The sequence below is a fragment of the Salvelinus namaycush genome, unplaced genomic scaffold (genome assembly GCF_016432855.1).
Source record: "Salvelinus namaycush isolate Seneca unplaced genomic scaffold, SaNama_1.0 Scaffold596, whole genome shotgun sequence".
Classification (NCBI taxonomy): Eukaryota; Metazoa; Chordata; class Actinopteri; order Salmoniformes; family Salmonidae; genus Salvelinus; species Salvelinus namaycush.
In genome coordinates this window covers 8,642-27,650 of record NW_024061304.1, presented here as the reverse complement: position 1 = coordinate 27,650, position 19,009 = coordinate 8,642, and the positions used below count along the sequence as shown (strand labels likewise).

At 44.9% G+C, this 19,009-nt stretch overlaps 1 long non-coding RNA gene across 1 annotated transcript; it reads right to left on the bottom strand.

Moving 5' to 3' along the window:
- Positions 1-4,217: 4,217 nt before the first annotated feature.
- On the bottom strand, positions 4,218-18,464 carry LOC120041967. Its single transcript, XR_005475996.1, has 3 exons — positions 18,281-18,464; positions 7,521-7,666; positions 4,218-5,723 (listed from the first exon to the last, which is right to left on the bottom strand). It is a non-coding gene; the product is annotated as an uncharacterized LOC120041967 (long non-coding RNA).
- Positions 18,465-19,009: the final 545 nt, after the last annotated feature.

Genomic DNA, 19,009 nt, shown 5'->3' with positions numbered 1-19,009 from the left:
TGATCGGCCTATCCATGTGAGAGATGTAGACTTAGTCTCAATGTTTAAGTCTTTACCGAAGACTCATCTCTTCAGTAGGTCCTATGATTGAGTGTAGTCTGGCCCAGGGGTGCGAAGGTGAACGGCAACACACTGGAGCGACGAACTGCCCTTGCTGTCCTGTCCCTCCACTGGGATTCTCTGCCTCTGACCCTATTACAGGGGCTGAGTCACTGGCTTACTAGTGCTCTTCCATGTCATCTCTAGGAGGGGTGCGTCACTTGAGTGGGTTGAGTCCGGTTTTGCGCCCCCTCGGACTCGCGCGGTGGAGATCTTCATAGGCTATACTCAGCCTCGTCTCAGGGTAGTAAGTTTATTTTTATTTTACCGTTATTTTACCAGGTAAGTTGACTGAGAACACGTTCTCATTTACAGCAACGACCTGGGGAATAGTTACAGGGGAGAGGCTGGGGATGATTAGGTGACCATGATGGTTTGATGGTGGTTGAAGATATCCCTCTAGTGGTGTGGGGGCTGTGCTTTGGCAAAGTGGGTGGGGTTATATCCTGCCTGGTTGGCCCTGTCCGGGGGTATCGTCGGACGGGGCGACAGTGTCCCCTGACCCACCCATCTCAGAATCTATGCTGCAATAGTCTGTGCCGGGGGGCTAGGGTCAGTCTGTTATATCTGGTGTAATTCTCCTGGCTTATCTGGTGTCCTGTGTGAATTTAAGTATGCTCCCTCTAATTCTCCCTCTCTCCCTCCCCTCCCGGAGGACCTGAGCCCTAGGATCATGCCTCAGGACTACCTGGTCTGATGACTCCTGGCTGTCCCCAGTTCACCTGGTTGTGCTGCTGCTCCAGTTTCAACTGTTCTGCCTGCAGCTAGGGAACCCTGACCTGTTCACCAGATGTGCTACCTTGTCCCGGACCTGCTGTTTGACTTTCTCTCCCGCACCTGCTGTCTCGACCTCTGAATGCGTGGCTATGAAAAGCCAACTGACATTTACTCCTGAGGTACTGACCTGTTGCACCCTCTACAACCACTGTGATTATTATTTGACCCTGCTGGTCATCTATGAACATTTGAACATCTTGAAGAACAATCTGCCTTAAATGGCCATGTACTCTTATAATCTCCACCCGGCACAGCTAGAAGAGGACTGGCCAACCCTCCGAGTCGGGTTCCTCTCTAGGTTTCTTCCTAGGGAGTTTTTCCTAGTCACCGTGCTTCTACATCTGCATTGCTTGCTGTTTGGGGTTTTAGGCAGGGTTTCTGTATAGCACTTTGTGACATGCTGATTTAAAAAGGGATTTATAAATAAATGTGATTGATTGCTTGAATAAGTCAAGGGATATGAATACCTTGAAATCACTGTATGTCACAAATTTGTCTCTCCAGACCCTCGAGGTCATTTTCACATATAAATTCAGTACCCTGTTGCGGTTCCCTGGTGTTTGTGACAGTTCTCCAAAATACATTTTGCTTTCAAAAGACCTGAAAATATCACCTTTAGGATACGATTTGCAAGACACACATTGTACATGACGTTAGCAAGCTAGCTTGTTCACAACGAGCAAAAGGTTCCACTGTCTTCACACTAGGGTCTATCATTCAAGCTGTACAGTAACATGTCAGGATGTGTATTTTGAAAGCAACCAGATTCAGTAGAGTAGTTACACTGGTGTCAGGAGAACAAGGTCCAAGTAGGTTAAATACACTAGAGCCACCTGAAAACACACACATCCATCTCCTGTGAAGTGTTATTGAATCCTCCCATAAAACCCGCTCACACTGAAACCCTTTTCAGTGTGCCATCTCCAATATTTTCCTCTCAGACCATTCTTTCAAGCAAAGTTTCGGCAACTATGGTGGACGCAGGACCCTAGCATCGCATGCGTTCGTAAAGCTGACAAACTCTAAATACAGCAGGGAAAATAAGTACAGCCCCTGGAAAGTATTTGTATTTGGACAGATGGATATGTAATCTTCACTTCAACACTGACAGATAAAGATAATTTAACCTAATTTAACTGAAAGATTATACTTTGCAATCATTTATTCATTAAAAAAAATATCTTAAATAAGTTTTTTTTTTTAAAGTAAACCCCTAGCTTCAATAGCTGGTGTTGGCTGAAATAACTTCAATGTAGCCGTTTCTTGTAACTGTCTATCAGTCTCTTATATCGACTGGGAGGATTTTTCCCCACTCTTCTTTACAGTACTGCTTTAACAGTGTCATGTTCGAGGGATTTCTTGCATGCACGTCCCGCTTCAAGTTCCCCCACAGCATTTCGTCAGGATTCAGATCTGGGCTTTGACTCGGCCATTCCATAACCCTCCATTTGTTCTTGTTGAGCCATTCTGTTGTAGCTTTGCTTGTGTGTTTTGGATCATTGTTCTGTTGCAAGATTCATGTTCGCTTCAGCTTCTTGACAGATGGCCTCACATTCTCCTCAAGAATTCTCAGGTACAATATGGAATTTATGGTTGACTAAATGATGGCAAGTTGGCCAGGCCCTCAGGCAGAAAAGCAGCCATAAACCATAATTCCACCGCCTCCATGCTTTACGGTTGGTATGAGGTTCTTCTGTTCAAAGGCAGTGTTTTGTTTTCGCCAAAGATGGCGTCTGGAATTGCGGCCAAACAACTCCACCTTTGACTCATCTGTCCAGAGCACATTGTTCCAGTAGTTTTGGTCTTTACCCAGGTGTCGTCTGGCAAACGTCACTCTGGTCTTGATATTCTATTTTGAGAGCAGACTTCTTCCTTCCTGACCTCCCATGTAGGGCAAGTTTGTGCAGTCTCTTTCTGACAGTTGACTCATGCACTTTGACATTGTGTCAAGAGAGGCCTGTAGATCCCTTGATGTTACCCTGTGGTTCTTAGAGACTTCTATGAGGATCTTTCGGGTCAGCTCTTGGGCTGAATTTGGTGGGACGACCTGTACCAGGTAGGTTGCCAGTGGTCTGGAATTATCTCCATTTGTAGATGATCTGTCGGACAGTGGAACGATGTACTTCGAAATGCTTGGAAATGGATTTGTAAACCCTCCCAGACTCATGGTCATCAGTAATCTTTCTTCGGAGGGCCTCTGAGGTCTTTTGATCTTGGCTGATGTGTTACCATACACCCATATGGTTAAGACCAAACCAAGTTTCTAATCTTTATGGAAGGCTGTACACTCCCAAGGTACTCTCTAATGATTTCCTAATCATTTGCACCTGTATTCGTGCACCAGATCCACATTTTAGCCATTGTAGGTGATGGTAAAGGCAGGGGTGTACACATTCTTTCTGCATAAGGTAAACTGCATTTTTGGTCATTTTAATTGTTTTTTATTTATTTAACCTTTTTAACTAGGCAAGTCAGTTAAGAACAAATTCTTATTTACAGTGACGGCCTAGGAACAGTGGGTTAACTGCCTTGTTCAGGGGCAGAACGACAGATTTTTTCCTTGTCAGCTTTGGGGATTCGAGTAACCTTATGGTTATTAAAAGGTTTTCTTACTGTGTCACTTCCTTTTTCAAGTTCAGCATTGTTTAAAAGTTTATTTTTTTTGCCTCATATCTAGTCATCTCAGTGTGTTCGTGAAAGAGAAAGGAAGAGGTAGCCATTTTACTATTGAAACAGCCATTTTGATGTTCTTTCTGCAGATGTCCTGGTAAGTCCACCACATCCACCTAAAGTAAAACAGACACACACCCATCTTGTCTTGTGTGAAGTGATAGTGTGGAAAGACAGAGGGAGATGCCTGTGAAATCACCACACACAAGTAAGTACTCAAGCACACACACCTTCAGACTGTGAACTATGGGAGAGATCCCAACTCAGCACCTCCCTCACGTCCACCCTGATTCCTCCCAGAAAGGAAGGGCACACTGTTGCTACTGGCACTAGGACAGGGCTCGGGAGGACTCCAATGAATGAGTGATAAACACACACACATCTTCTCATGACTATATGTTTTGACAAGAAATGGAAACCTACAGTAGAGACAGACCTAAAATATCCCTTGGTAAATCTAATCTTTAGACTAGATTGGAGATTGTCTCCATTACAAAAACACCGGACAAGGATGTGTCTCAAACAATGGCACACTATTACTTGTCTGGAACAATTAGAAATAAAACCATGTTTCCTCTGTGTTCTCCAATGTTCTTCTTGCACTTTATGGTTTTGTGTTTATTATTTATACACTATATTCCATGACACAAAAATCTGCCCGGAAACACTTCTTTGATTAGAAGCCACGTAACCAATAAACATTTATTTTCACAAGCACAAAAATGTGTTAAACAAAAATAATGGGTAACATTTACACAATTTTATACAGGTTCCTTAAACTCAATGTACAATTAAGACTAAACTAAATACCGATAGTTAAATATGTACTCACATTGCACACATTGATTAAACCTACACAAAAAACAACGTATACTGTGTAAAAGTAACGAGTCAACATAAAAATCACATTATTTACAAAAACATACATTTTTAGATTTTTTTTAGCAAAAGGATTCCAGTTGTAGATTCTGTCCCATCAGTCATTAACCAGAGACACAGTACACAATCTATCATTCTGTCCCATCAGTCATTAACCAGAGACACGGTACACAATCTATCATGTAAAAGTTCCCTCGCTATAAAGTAGAATTCAGTCTCTGTTAATAATCAGAAAAGAGAATAATATAATAAAGTTATAAAGTAGCGAGAGCCACAAGGATACACTAAACTAGTATATATACTGTACTGCGTTGCTTTGGCGGTATGGCGGTTTTTCCCTTTTTAGCAAGCTGGTGAGTTTTAGCGGTTAGCTTCGATGAAGTGCACTTAAGCATTGTAGCTTAGCGACTTTTGCCGGTGAGTGAAATCTTTATTTGTATTTTTTCTACACAGAATCCTTCTAGACTTCCATAGGTTTTATCTAGGTGTTATGAACATCACTACATATAGGTATAATTTACAGCATAAAGCTTAATGTAATACTGAGGGAGGAGCAGCAGTGACATACTGTATGATAATACGTATCGATGGTACCAACATTGATCAGCGTGGTGAGTGTCTCTTGGCCCGGAGCAGTTTGGCAGAGTAGACTTCAAATGGAGTGCAAAGTGGATATTGGCAGCTTAAAAGGTGCAATCTGTAATTTTTGTTTGCCCCCCAAAAGTGCTGCCTGCCTCTGCAATTGTTTGCAAACGGAATGCGGGGGGGGGATCTGCACTGGTGAATTTTCTAGGCTTTGTATTTTTTACTGCTTCTTGGCATATTTTGTAGTACTTCAAGATGCCACTAGGGGAAATTAACGTTACAGATTGCACCTTTAAATTGACAAGCCTTTGTTAAAAGAACAGGCATCATTTAAGTGAATGAAGACATTATTACAAAGGAAAAGGTCAGTACACCACTAGCAATGTCCCAGTCTTGTATAGAAGCAACTCTCTTCTCGTAAAGGAAAGAGGTGTCAGAGTGTTTATGAGAGGGTGCATCTGGACATTCACTGTGTGATAAAGTGTGTGTGTGATAAAGGGTGTGTGTGAGGTTGGGGAGCCATGAAGGAACCAGCACATTGTGTTCTTTTCCACTATCAGAGGGTTCTAGTGGAAGAACAGAGCAGTGTTCCATTGATAGAACGTTAAAGGGTTCTACTCGGAGAAGGGAGGGAACATGCCCAGATCAGCAAAGTCTTCAATGTTGTAGTTGGCTGTTCCTTGTGTTGGGTCTCCTGCCATCGGCAACATGTCCTACAGAGAGACAGACGGGGAGGGAGAGAGGAAAGGTCAGGATCAGGGACACAGACTTTCATGTGGAGCCATATCAGACAGCACTGTGTACACTGGGCTCAGGCCAGGGAAGGAGAGGAAATCAGCCATTGAAGCCCAGTGCGTCCAAGGTGACCTCTCGTCCCGCCTCCCACACACATGGATTACTGTAGGATATTGGAGCTTGGGATTGGTGTGCATGATACCTGGAAGAGTTAGTGTCTCTCTGTGTTACCTGGAACACCTGTCTGGGAGGGGTTAGGGTGTGTCTCTCTATTAACTGGAACACCTCTGTCTGGGAGGGGTTAGGGTGTGTCTCTGTTACCTGGAACACCTCTGTCTGGGAGGGGTTAGGACGTGTCTATGTATTACCTGGAACACCACTGTCTGGGAGGGGTTAGGGTGTGTCTCTTAACTGGAACACCTCTGTCTGGGAGGGGTTAGGACGTGTCTCTGTATTACCTGGAACACCTCTGTCTGGGAGGGGTTAGGACGTGTCTCTATTACCTGGAACACCGCTGTCTGGGAGGAGTTAGGGTGTGTCTGTTACCTGGAACACCTCTGTCTGGGAGGGGTTAGGACGTGTCTATGTATTACCTGGAACACCACTGTCTGGGAGGGGTTAGGGTGTGTCTCTTAACTGGAACACCTCTGTCTGGGAGGGGTTAGGACGTGTCTCTGTATTACCTGGAACACCTCTGTCTGGGAGGGGTTAGGACGTGTCTCTATTACCTGGAACACCTCTGTCTGGGAGGGGTTAGGACGTGTCTCTATTACCTGGAACACCTCTGTCTGGGAGGGGTTAGGGTGTGTCTCTGTATTAACTGGAACACCTCTGTCTGGGAGGGGTTAGGGTGTGTCTCTGTATTAACCGGAACACCTCTGTCTGGGAGGGGTTAGGGTGTGTCTCTGTATTACCTGGAACACCTCTGTCTGGGAGGGGTTAGGACGTGTCTATGTATTACCTGGAACACCACTGTCTGGGAGGGGTTAGGGTGTGTCTCTTAACTGGAACACCTCTGTCTGGGAGGGGTTAGGACGTGTCTCTGTATTACCTGGAACACCTCTGTCTGGGAGGGGTTAGGACGTGTCTCTATTACCTGGAACACCTCTGTCTGGGAGGGGTTAGGGTGTGTCTCTGTATTAACTGGAACACCTCTGTCTGGGAGGGGTTAGGGTGTGTCTCTGTATTAACCGGAACACCTCTGTCTGGGAGGGGTTAGGGTGTGTCTCTGTATTACCTGGAACACCTCTGTCTGGGAGGGGTTAGGGCGTGTCTCTTAACTGGAACACCTCTGTCTGGGAGGGGTTAGGACGTGTCTATGTATTACCTGGAACACCTCTGTCTGGGAGGGGTTAGGACGTGTCTCTGTATTACCTGGAACACCTCTGTCTGGGAGGGGTTAGGGTGTGTCTCTGTATTACCTGGAACACCTCTGTCTGGGAGGGGTTAGGGTGTGTCTCTTAACTGGAACACCTGTCTGGGAGGAGTTAGGGTGTGTCTCTGTATTACCTGGAACACCTCTGTCTGGGAGGGGTTAGGGCGTGTCTCTTACCTGGAACACCTCTGTCTGGGAGGGGTTAGGGCGCGTCTCTTAACTGGAACACCTCTGTCTGGGAGGGGTTAGGGTGTGTCTCTTAACTGGAACACCTCTGTCTGGGAGGGGTTAGGGTGTGTCTCTGTATTACCTGGAACACCTCTGTCTGGGAGGGGTTAGGGCGTGTGTCTGTATTACCCGGAACACCTCTGTCTGGGAGGGGTTAGGGCGTGTCTCTTACCTGGAACACCTCTGTCTGGGAGGGGTTGGGGTGTGAGTGTGGCTCTCCTCCCTGCTGGCCATGGTGCTGGTTCTGCCATTGGGACCAGACCTCACTGGGCCGACCCTGGAACTGACCCCCACTCTGACTGCCCTCTCCTGACACATCTAGAGAGAGAGGGAGGAGGAGAAAGAAGAGGGAGAGGGGGGAGAGGGAGGAGGAGAAAGAAGAGGGAGGGAGAGGGAGGGGAGGAGGAGAAAGAAGAGAGGGAGGAGGGGAGAGGGAGGAGGGAGGGGGAGGAGGAGAAAGAAGAGAGGGAGGAGGAGAAAGAAGAGAGGGAGGGGAGGGAGGAGGAGAAAGAAGAGAGGGAGGGGGGGGAGGAGGAGAAAGAAGAGAGGGAGGACGGGGGGAGGAGGAGAGACACAGTGAGCAGTCAGCAACACATTGTGTTAGTGTGAGGTGACCCTTCACCACCCTTGGTGTTCAGATAGGATATCGTCATCTCTGTTCCCTACAGGACCAACACTAATACATGTCTACATGCCAAATGGAACCCTGTCCCCTATATAGTGCTATATATAGACAGCCCTGATCAAAAGTAGTGCACTATATAGGGAATAATACATATTCCCTCAGGGGAGAGGTTAGAGCTGCTGTTAGGAATGTTTCTGGAGAGCTGGATGCCAGCACCAACATGCAGGTCTGCATTCATGTATGTGGACATGTACTACACACACACACACACACACACACACACACACACACACACACACACACACACACACACACACACACCTCCCTATCCCATAAAACACTTACATACCACGACAGGGGAAAGTTATGCAGTAGCTAGTAAGGCTGTAAAACCAATGTTTTATCTTGCTGACGTCATAAACAGCTTTGAAGTCTTGACATGAATAGTCAATAAATCCTTATCTGAGAGGAGCAGAGAGGGAGCCACGCGCTGTTGGCTTCCTAGAGAGACATGTCATTTATCAAATAGAAATCAGTGTTTGGGGTGTGTTTCTGTACCACTAATGTGTCAGAGCCATTGTAACGAGGAAGACATCCTACTCATAAATGTATTGATTTGATGAGTGTACCCAAGGTGTCTGATATTTCACGTAGGTGTTCCTAACGGACAATACTGTGACTGTAGAATCACCATGAAGTGATACAGCACCAGTCTCCAGTCCAACCACTGCACAAAGACACAGACCTAGCTGGGCCTCCCTATTGGGACCCTAGTACACAGTTGAAGTCAGAAGTTTACATACACTTGGAGTCATGAAATCTAATTTTTCAACCCCTCCATACATTTCTTGTTAACAAACTATAGTTTTGGCAAGTCGGTCAGGACATCTACTTTGTGCATGACAAGTAATTTTTCCAACAATTGTTTACATACACATTGTCACATATAATTCACTGTAACACAATTCTAGTGGGTCAGAAGTTTACATACACTAAGTTGACTGTGCCTTTAAACAGCTTGTAAAATTCCAGAAAATTGTCATGGCTTTAGAAGCTTCTGATAGATTCAAATGATGTCAATTAGCCTATTGGAGGTGTACCTGTGAATGTATTTCAAGGCCTACCTTCAAACTCAGTGCCTCTTTGCTTGACATCACGGGAAAATCAAAAGAAATCAGCCAAGACCTCAGGAAAAAAATTGTAGACCTCCACAAGTCTGGTTCATCCTTGGGAACAATTTCCAAACGACTGAAAGTACCACGTTCATCTGTACAAACAATAGTACGCACGTTTAAACACCATGGGACCACGCAGCCGTCACACCGCTCAGGAAGGAGATGCGTTCTGTCTCCTAGAGATGAACGTACTTTGGTGCGAAAAGTGCAAATCAATCCCAGAACAACAGCATAGGGCCTTGTGAAAATGCTGGAGGAAACAGGTACAAAAGTATCTATATCCACAGTAAAACGAGTCCTATATCGACATAACCTGAAAGGCCGCTCAGCAAGGAAGAAGCCACTGCTCCAAAACCGCCATTAAAAAAGTCAGACCACGATTTGCAACTGCACATGGGGACAAAGATCGTACTTTTTGGAGAAATGTCCTCTGGTCTGATCAAACAAAAATAGAACTCTTTGGCCATTTTTTGGAAGAAAACGGGGGAGGCTTGCAAGCCAAAGAACACCATCCCAACTGTGAAGCATGGGGGTGGCAGCATCATGTTGTGGGGATGCTTTGCTGCAGGAGGGACTGGTGCACTTCACAAAATAAATGGCATCATGAGGGAGGAAAATGATGTGGATATATTGAAGTAACATCTCAAGATATCAGTCAGGAAGTTAAAGTTTGGTCACAAATGGGTCTTCCAAATGGACAATGACCCCAAGCATACTTCAAAAGTTGTTGCAAAATGGCTTAAGGACAACAAAGTCAAGGTATTGGAGTGGCCATCACAAAGCCCTCACCTCAATCCCATAGAAAATGTGTGGGCAGAACTGAAAAAGCGTGTGTGAGCAAGGAGGCCTACAAACCTGACTCATTTACACCAGCTCTGTCAGGAGGAATGGGCCAAAATTCACCCAACTTATCGTGGGAAGCTTGTGGAAGGCTACCCAAAACGTTTGACCCAAGTTAAACAATTTAAAACTTCTGACCCAGTGGGAATGTGATGAAAGAAATAAAACCTGAAATAAATAATTCTCTCTACAGAGCATCTGACATTTCACATTCTTAAAATAAAGGGGTGGTCCTAACTGACCTAAGACAGGGAATTTTTACTAAGATTAAATGTCAGGAATTGTGAAAAACTGAGTTTAAATGTATTTAGCTAAGGTGTATGTAAACTTCTGACTTCAACTGTATATAGTGCTCTACTTTTGACCAGAGCCCTATAAAGTGCACTATATAGGGAATAGGGTGCCATCTGGGCCACACATCAGGAATAATCCACAGGCAGAACTCATACTGGGTAATAAACTGAGGTATGTGGTATGATGTATTGGGGGCATGTAAACTACATGTTCCTCCAAGCTGGAATATTAAAGACAGTGAGATATCTAAGTTACATGTTCCTCCAAGCTGGAATATTAAAGACAGTGAGATATCTAAGTTACATGTTCCTCCAAGCTGGAATATTAAAGACAGTGAGATATCTAAATTACATGTTCCTCCAAGCTGGAATATTAAAGACAGTGAGATATCTAAGTTACATGTTCCTCCAAGCTGGAATATTAAAGACAGTGAGATATCTAAGTTACATGTTCCTCCAAGCTGGAATATTAAAGACAGTGAGATTTCTAAATTACATGTTCCTCCAAGATGGAATATTAAAGACAGTGAGATATCGAAGTTACATGTTCCTCCAAGATGGAATATTAAAGACAGTGAGATTTCTAAGTTACATGTTCCTCCAAGCTGTAATATTAAAGACAGTGAGATATCTAAGTTACATGTTCCTCCAAGCTGGAATATTAAAGACAGTGAGATTTCTAAATTACATGTTCCTCCAAGATGGAATATTAAAGACAGTGAGATATCTAAGTTACATGTTCCTCCAAGCTGGAATATTAAAGACAGTGAGATTTCTAAATTACATGTTCCTCCAAGCTGTAATATTAAAGACAGTGAGATTTCTAAGTTACATGTTCCTCCAAGCTGGAATATTAAAGACAGTGAGATATCTAAGTTACATGTTCCTCCAAGCTGGAATATTAAAGACAGTGAGATATCTAAGTTACATGTTCCTCCAAGCTGGAATATTAAAGACAGTGAGATATCTAAGTTACATGTTCCTCCAAGCTGGAATATTAAAGACAGTGAGATATCTAAGTTACATGTTCCTCCAAGCTGTAATATTAAAGACAGTGAGATATCTAAGTTACATGTTCCTCCAAGCTGTAATATTAAAGACAGTGAGATTTCTAAGTTACATGTTCCTCCAAGCTGTAATATTAAAGACAGTGAGATTTCTAAGTTACATGTTCCTCCAAGCTGTAATATTAAAGACAGTGAGATATCTAAGTTACATGTTCCTCCAAGCTGTAATATTAAAGACAGTGAGATTTCTAAGTTACATGTTCCTCCAAGCTGTAATATTAAAGACAGTGAGATATCTAAGTTACATGTTCCTCCAAGCTGGAATATTAAAGACAGTGAGATATGTGTCCCACTGTGATGACCTCACATACAGAGCATTGAGGAGCGGCCTGGCTGTGTCCCACTGTGATGACCTCACACACAGAGCATTGAGGAGAGGCTGTGTCCCACTGTGATGACCTCTCACACAGAGCATTGAGGAGCGGCTGTGTCCCACTGTGATGACCTCTCACATAGAGCATTGAGGAGCGGCTGTGTCCCACTGTGATGACCTCACACACAGAGCTTTGAGGAGCGGCTGTGTCCCACTGTGATGACCTCACACACAGAGCATTGAGGAGCGGCCTGACTGTGTCCCACTGTGATGACCTCACACACAGAGCATTGAGGAGCGGCCTGGCTGTGTCCCACTGTGATGACCTCACACACAGAGCATTGAGGAGAAGTCTGCCTGTGTCCCACTGTGATGACCTCTCACATAGAGCATTGAGGAGCGGCTGTGTCCCACTGTGATGACCTCACACACAGAGCTTTGAGGAGCGGCTGTGTCCCACTGTGATGACCTCACACACAGAGCATTGAGGAGCGGCCCGACTGTGTCCCACTGTGATGACCTCACACACAGAGCATTGAGGAGCGGCCCGACTGTGTCCCACTGTGATGACCTCACACACAGAGCATTGAGGAGCGGCCTGGCTGTGTCCCACTGGGATGACCTCACACACAGAGCATTGAGGAGCGGCCTGGCTGTGTCCCACTGTGATGACCTCACACAAAGAGCATTGAGGAGCGGCCTGGCTGTGTCCCACTGTGATGACCTCACACACAGAGCATTGAGGAGAGGCTGTGTCCCACTGTGATGAGCTCACACAGAGCATTGAGGAGCGGCTGTGTCCCACTGTGATGACCTCTCACATAGAGCATTGAGGAGCGGCTGTGTCCCACTGTGATGACCTCACACACAGAGCTTTGAGGAGCGGCTGTGTCCCACTGTGATGACCTCACACACAGAGCATTGAGGAGCGGCCCGACTGTGTCCCACTGTGATGACCTCACACACAGAGCATTGAGGAGAAGTCTGGCTGTGTCCCACTGTGATGACCTCACACAGAGCATTGAGGAGCAGCCTGGCTGTTTCCCACTGTGATGACCTCACACACAGAGCATTGAGGAGCGGCCTGGCTGTGTCCCACTGTGATGACCTCACACACAGAGCATTGAGGAGTGGCCTGGCTGTGTCCCACTTTGATGACCTCACACATAGAGCATTGAGGGGCTGTGTCCCACTGTGATGACCTCACACAGAGCATTGAGGAGCAGCCTGGCTGTTTCCCACTGTGATGACCTCACACACAGAGCATTGAGGAGCGGCCTGGCTGTGTCCCACTGTGATGACCTCACACACAGAGCATTGAGGAGCGGCCTGGCTGTGTCCCACTTTGATGACCTCACACAGAGCATTGAGGGGCTGTGTCCCACTGTGATGACCTCACACAGAGCATTGAGGAGCAGCCTGGCTGTTTCCCACTGTGATGACCTCACACACAGAGCATTGAGGAGCGGCCTGGCTGTGTCCCACTGTGATGACCTCACACACAGAGCATTGAGGAGCGGCCTGGCTGTGTCCCACTTTGATGACCTCACACAGAGCATTGAGGGGCTGTGTCCCACTGTGATGACCTCACCCAGAGCATTGAGGAGTGGCTGTGTCCCACTGTGATGACCTCACAGACAGAGCTTTGAGGAGCGGCTGTGTCCCACTGTGATGACCTCACACACAGAGCATTGACGAGCAGCCTGACTGTGTCCCACTGTGATGACCTCACACACTCTCACAAGTGAGAAACACAGCAGCAGTCGTTCCACTTCATTTCCTCTCTCCTCTCTACAGACAGACACATACTGAGCCAGACAGACAGACAGACACACAGGGAGACAAATACTGTCTGGTGCACTAACACACTGCATGACACCCTGTAGGGGGATGATTTCAGAGCTATGAGTTCTCTGTGTGTGTGTGTGTGTGTGTGTGTGTGTGAGAGAGAGAGAGAGAGAGGTGGGTGGGTGGGGGGTCTCCACATTAAACAGAGGCAGATTGATAATCTCTACAATATATCCCCTAGCATAACGCATATCCTGCTGCTGAGAGAGATGATCATAAACACACTCCTCAGCACACGGAACCTTGACAGCTTATTGCCGTAAATAATGAGGGGGGAGGGAGGAACGCGAGCAGAAATAAAGGAGGAGAGGAACGATTAGTCAGGTGAGCAGAGGGATGATTGTTTGTTTATAGAATGGAAACAAATCGGTAAATGACTGACAAAGTAAACAAACGCAACAATAAAGGGAAATGACAAAACACACAACGACAGAGGAAATGAGAAGTGCTGAGAAACAGATCGGCTGTAATTCACTTCTATTTCTTAATATATCTCTCCTCACCTCTGTCTCTGCACCAAGACTAGCCCGGAGGAGAGAGAGAAATAAAGAGACAGAAGGACAAAGGGAGAGTATGTGTGTTAGAAAGACAGAAAGAGACAGAAGGATAGAGAACTAGTCCATTAGTGTAATGATTGTCCATTAAAAGCTCATCAGATGGTCATGGCTAGACCAGACACCCATTCCCCCCAGCTGAGAGAGATTAAGAAAAAGACAGGAGAGTGAGAAAGAGGGAGGAGAAAGAGGGAGAGAGAAAGAGGGAGGACAGAGAAATAGGGAGAGAGACAGAGAGGACAGAGAGATCTATGACGCCCTGAGATGTGTCACTACTACTAATACATTCTAATACAGTATTTAAATGCACAAGCTAGATGTTCTGCTCCAACAGTAAATTATAGCCTGGACAGATTCTGGACGACTGAGGGGGAGAGGGTTATGAAAGTGCTGCCGTCTGTTCTTTTCCATTTTTAATATCTCATATGTAACGACAGCAACATCTGTCATCAAAAACACTCTGCTTTCCCCCTGTAGCTGCTGAATATCTGGTGTGGATTCCATTCCGCTTGGTTGGACTGCAAGGCAACCCCAGCACATAGTACATTTAGCTTTGACCTTTAACCTCTACCCTATGAATGACTAGTCCAACAGAGATAGTCAGTGCACAGCCCACATGGAGAGGTTTAGGTATGTTATCAGGTTTCCTTTGTGGAGATGGTACATTGCTAAAACATGATCTTACTTTACATAACATATCCCAAAAGACATGGACGTACACTGTACTGTCAACACTTCACTTCTAAAATCACCCTAAAGGATATGTTCACAATGTTTTCACATTCCTGTGTGTGTGTGTGTGTGTGTGTGTGTACACACATGTTTGGGTAACCTCATTTGGCGTGCCTGGGATCCTCTCACCCGATCTGAAGTCATGGGGTAAAAGGGGTAATGGCTGTGTGTGTGTTAAACGTGGTGTGTGTGGATGTGTTAAACGTGGTGTGTGTGGATGTGTTAAAGGTTGTGTGTGTGTGTGTGTGTGTGTTAAACATGGTGTGTGTGGATATGTTAAACGTGGTGTGTGTGGATGTGTTAACTTCTTATGGCTGGGGGCAGTATTGAGTAGCTTGGATGAATAAGGTGCCCAGAGTAAACTGCCTGCTCCTCAGGCCCAGAAGCTAAGATATGCATATTATTAGTAGATTTGGATAGAAAACACTCTGAAGTTTCTAAAACTGTTTGAATGATGTCTGTGAGTATAACAGAACTCATATGGCAGACAAAAACCTGAGAAAAAAATCCATCCAGGAAGTGGGAAATCTGAGGTTTGTAGTGTTTCAAGTAATTGCCTATCGAATATACAGTGTCTATGGGGTCATATTGCACTAAATGTCAACAGTCTTTAGAACCTTGTTTGATGCTTCTACAGTAAAGGAGGGGGGAATGAGAGCTGTTTGAGTCAGGGGTCTGGCAGAGTGCCACGAGCTCAGTGAGAGTTAGCTGCGTTCCATTGCATTTCTACAGACAAAGGAATTCTCCGGTTGAAACATTATTGAAGATTTATGATAAAAACATCCTAAAGATTGATTCTATACTTCGTTTGACATGTTTCTGCGAACTGTAATATGACTTTTCGTCTGAACTTTCGCCTGGACTTGCCCGCACCTCCTGAGTTTGTGTACTAAACGCGCTAACAAAAGGAGGTATTTGGACATAAATTATGGACTTTATCGAACAAAACAAACATTTATTGTGGAACTGGGATTCCTGGGAGTGCATTCTGATGAAGATCATCAAAGGTAAGTGAATATTTATAATGCTATTTCTGACTTCTGTTGACTCCACAATATGGCGGATATATTTTTGTCTTGATTGGGCTCTGAGCGCCGACCTCAGATTATTGCATGGTTTGCTTTTTCCGTAAAGCTTTTTTGAAATCTGACACAGCGGTTGCATTAAGGAGAAGTGCATCTAAAGTTCCATGCATAACACTTGTATTTTCATCAACATTTATAATGAGTATTTCTGTAAATTGATGTGGCTCTCTGCAAAATCACCGGATGTTTTGGAACTACTGAACGTAACGCGCCAATGTAAACTCAGATTTTTGGATATAAATATGAACTTTACCGAACAAAACATACATGTATTGTGTAACATGAAGTCCTATGAGTGTCATCTGATGAAGATCATCAAAGGTTAGTGATTAATTGTATCTATATTTCTGCTTTTTGTGAATCCTCTCTTTAGCTGGAAAAATGGCTGTGTTATTCTGTGAATAGGCACTCACCTAACATAATCGTTTGGTTTGCTTTCGTCGTAAAGCCTTTTTGAAATCGGACACTGTGGCTGGATTTACAACAAGTAAAAGAGAGGTTAAACGTGGTGTGTGTGGATGTGTTAAACGTGGTGTGTGTGTGTTAAATGTGGTGGATGTGTTAAACGTGGTGTGTGTGTTAAACGTGGTGTGTGTGTGTGTTAAACGTGGTGTGTGTGGATGTTAAATATACGTATAGCAGATTTAGCCAGTGAAGCGTTAAGAGGAGAGAAACATGGCACATTAATGAAGACCCACTGTTGTCCCACAGGGATGTTAGAATGTCAAACAGAATGTTAAGAGGTAAGCTGGTATGTCACTATAGAAGAACGTAGACAGTTTGATGATACGGGCCGACACCTGACAAGTAGAAAAAACATGCCTTTCACCAGATGTAACACACGCACGCACGCACGCACGCACGCACGCACGCACGCACGCACGTACGTTCAACCAAGCCTCTACCACACAGACACAGGCTATGAGGACAAGAACAGACATTTCCAATTCCTACTATTTTCAGGCTTTTTCAAGAGAACACTGTGAAAGCCTCAACATGATCCCAAGTGGCCAATCATGAAAGATACAGGCTGTCCCAGGCTCTGGGCTCAACTCATCAGAGAAGAGTCAGGTGAGCAAGTGCTTGGCAGGAACAAAGTCTGCACCAAAACCTGTAGGTTTGGTTTGTAAGTTAGGACCCAGGTTTGTAAGTTAGGACCCAGGTTTGTAAGTTAGGACCCAGGTTTGTAAGTTAGGACCCAGGTTTGTAAGTTAGGACCCAGGTTTGGTTAAGTAACTTTCCCCAAAATCCCAAGGTTTCCAGAAATCCCGATTGGAAGGTTCCTGGAATCAAGAGGTAATGAGCAGGAAATCCGGGAATCATCCAACCAGGATTTCTGGAAAACTTGGGAATGTACGGAACATTACTGGAATTTTGAAAACCTAGCAGGGTATAAACAGTATATATATAAACAGTATTTAAAATGTTTGGGGTCACTTAGAAATGTATTTGTTTTTGAAAGAAAAGCACATTTTTTGGTCCATTAAAATAACATCAAATTGATCCGAAATACAGTGTAGACATTGTTAATGTTGTAAATTACTATTGTAGCTGGAAACGGCAGATTATTTTATGGAATATCTACATCGGCGTACAGAGGCCCATTATCAGCAACCATCACTCCTGTGTTCCAATGCCACGTTGTGTTAGCTAATCCAAGTTTATCATTTTAAAAGGCTAATTGATCATTAGAAAACCCTTGCAATTGTGTTAGCACAGCTGAAAACTGTAGTTCTTATTATAGAAGCAATAAAACTGGCCTTCTTTAGACTAGTTGAGTATCTGGAGCATCAGCATTTGTGGGTTCGATTACAGGCTCAAAATTACCAGAAACAAAGGACCTTCATTCTGAAACTCGTCAGTCTATTCTTGTTCTGAGAAATAAAGGCTATTCCATGTGAGAAATTACCAAGAAACTGAAGATCTCGTACAACGCTGTGTACTACTCCCTTCACAGAACAGCGCAAACTGTCTCTAACCAGAGTAGAAAGATGAGTGGGAGGCCCCGGTGCACAACTGAGCAAGAGGACAAGTACATTAGAGTGTCTAGTTTGAGAAACAGACGCCTCACAGGTCCTCAACTGGCAGCTTCATTAAATAGTACCTGCAAAACACCAGTCTCAATGTCAAAAGTGAAGAGGCGACTCCGGGATGCTGGCCTTCTAGGCAGAGATTCTCTGTGCAGTGTCTGTATTGCCCATCTTAATCTTTTATTTTTATTGGCCAGTCTGAGATATGGCTTTTTCTTTGCAACTCTGCCTAGAAGGCCAGCATTCCGGAGTATGTGTACACACACCCTTTGATGTTATCACTGATCAAACATGATTGGATAAATCCTGGAAGAGAATGAGACGAACATCTTTTTGATGGAATGCTTTGCTGTGATTGGCTGGTGCTTACCGAACGCCGTGCTCCGGTTGGCCAGTCCAGAGTAGGCGTTGCCGCTGGGCGATGAGGTGGCCGGGGAGGACAGGGGGCTATAGGAAGATGGGTCTCCTTGGTAACTGTGGCCGGAGCCTATCCCAAACGGACTGGACTGGGCCTTAGTGGACTGGATAGGGAGAGAAGGAAAAATAGTTTAGAGTGTGTGTTTTACTAGACTAGCAGAGAGACGTATGTGTTGTACTAGACTAGCAGAGAGACGTGTGTGTTTTACTAGACTAGCAGAGAGACGTGTGTGTTTTACTAGACTAGCAGAGAGACGTGTGTGTTTTACTAGACTAGCAGAGAGACGTGTGTGTTTTACTAGACTAGCAGAGAGACGTGTGTGTTGTACTAGACTAGCAGAGAGACGTGTGTGTTTTACTAGACTAGCAGAGAGACGTGTGTGTTTTACTAGACTAGCAGAGAGACGTGTGTGTTTTACTAGACTAGCAGAGAGACGTGTGTGTTTTACTAGACTAGCAGAGAGACGTGTGTGTTTAACTAGACTAGCAGAGAGACGTGTGTGTTTAACTAGACTAGCAGAGAGACGTGTGTGTTTTACTAGACTAGCAGAGAGACGTGTGTGTTGTACTAGACTAGCAGAGAGACGTGTGTGTTGTACTAGACTAGCAGAGAGACGTGTGTGTTGTACTAGACTAGCAGAGAGACGTGTGTGTTGTACTAGACTAGCAGAGAGACGTGTGT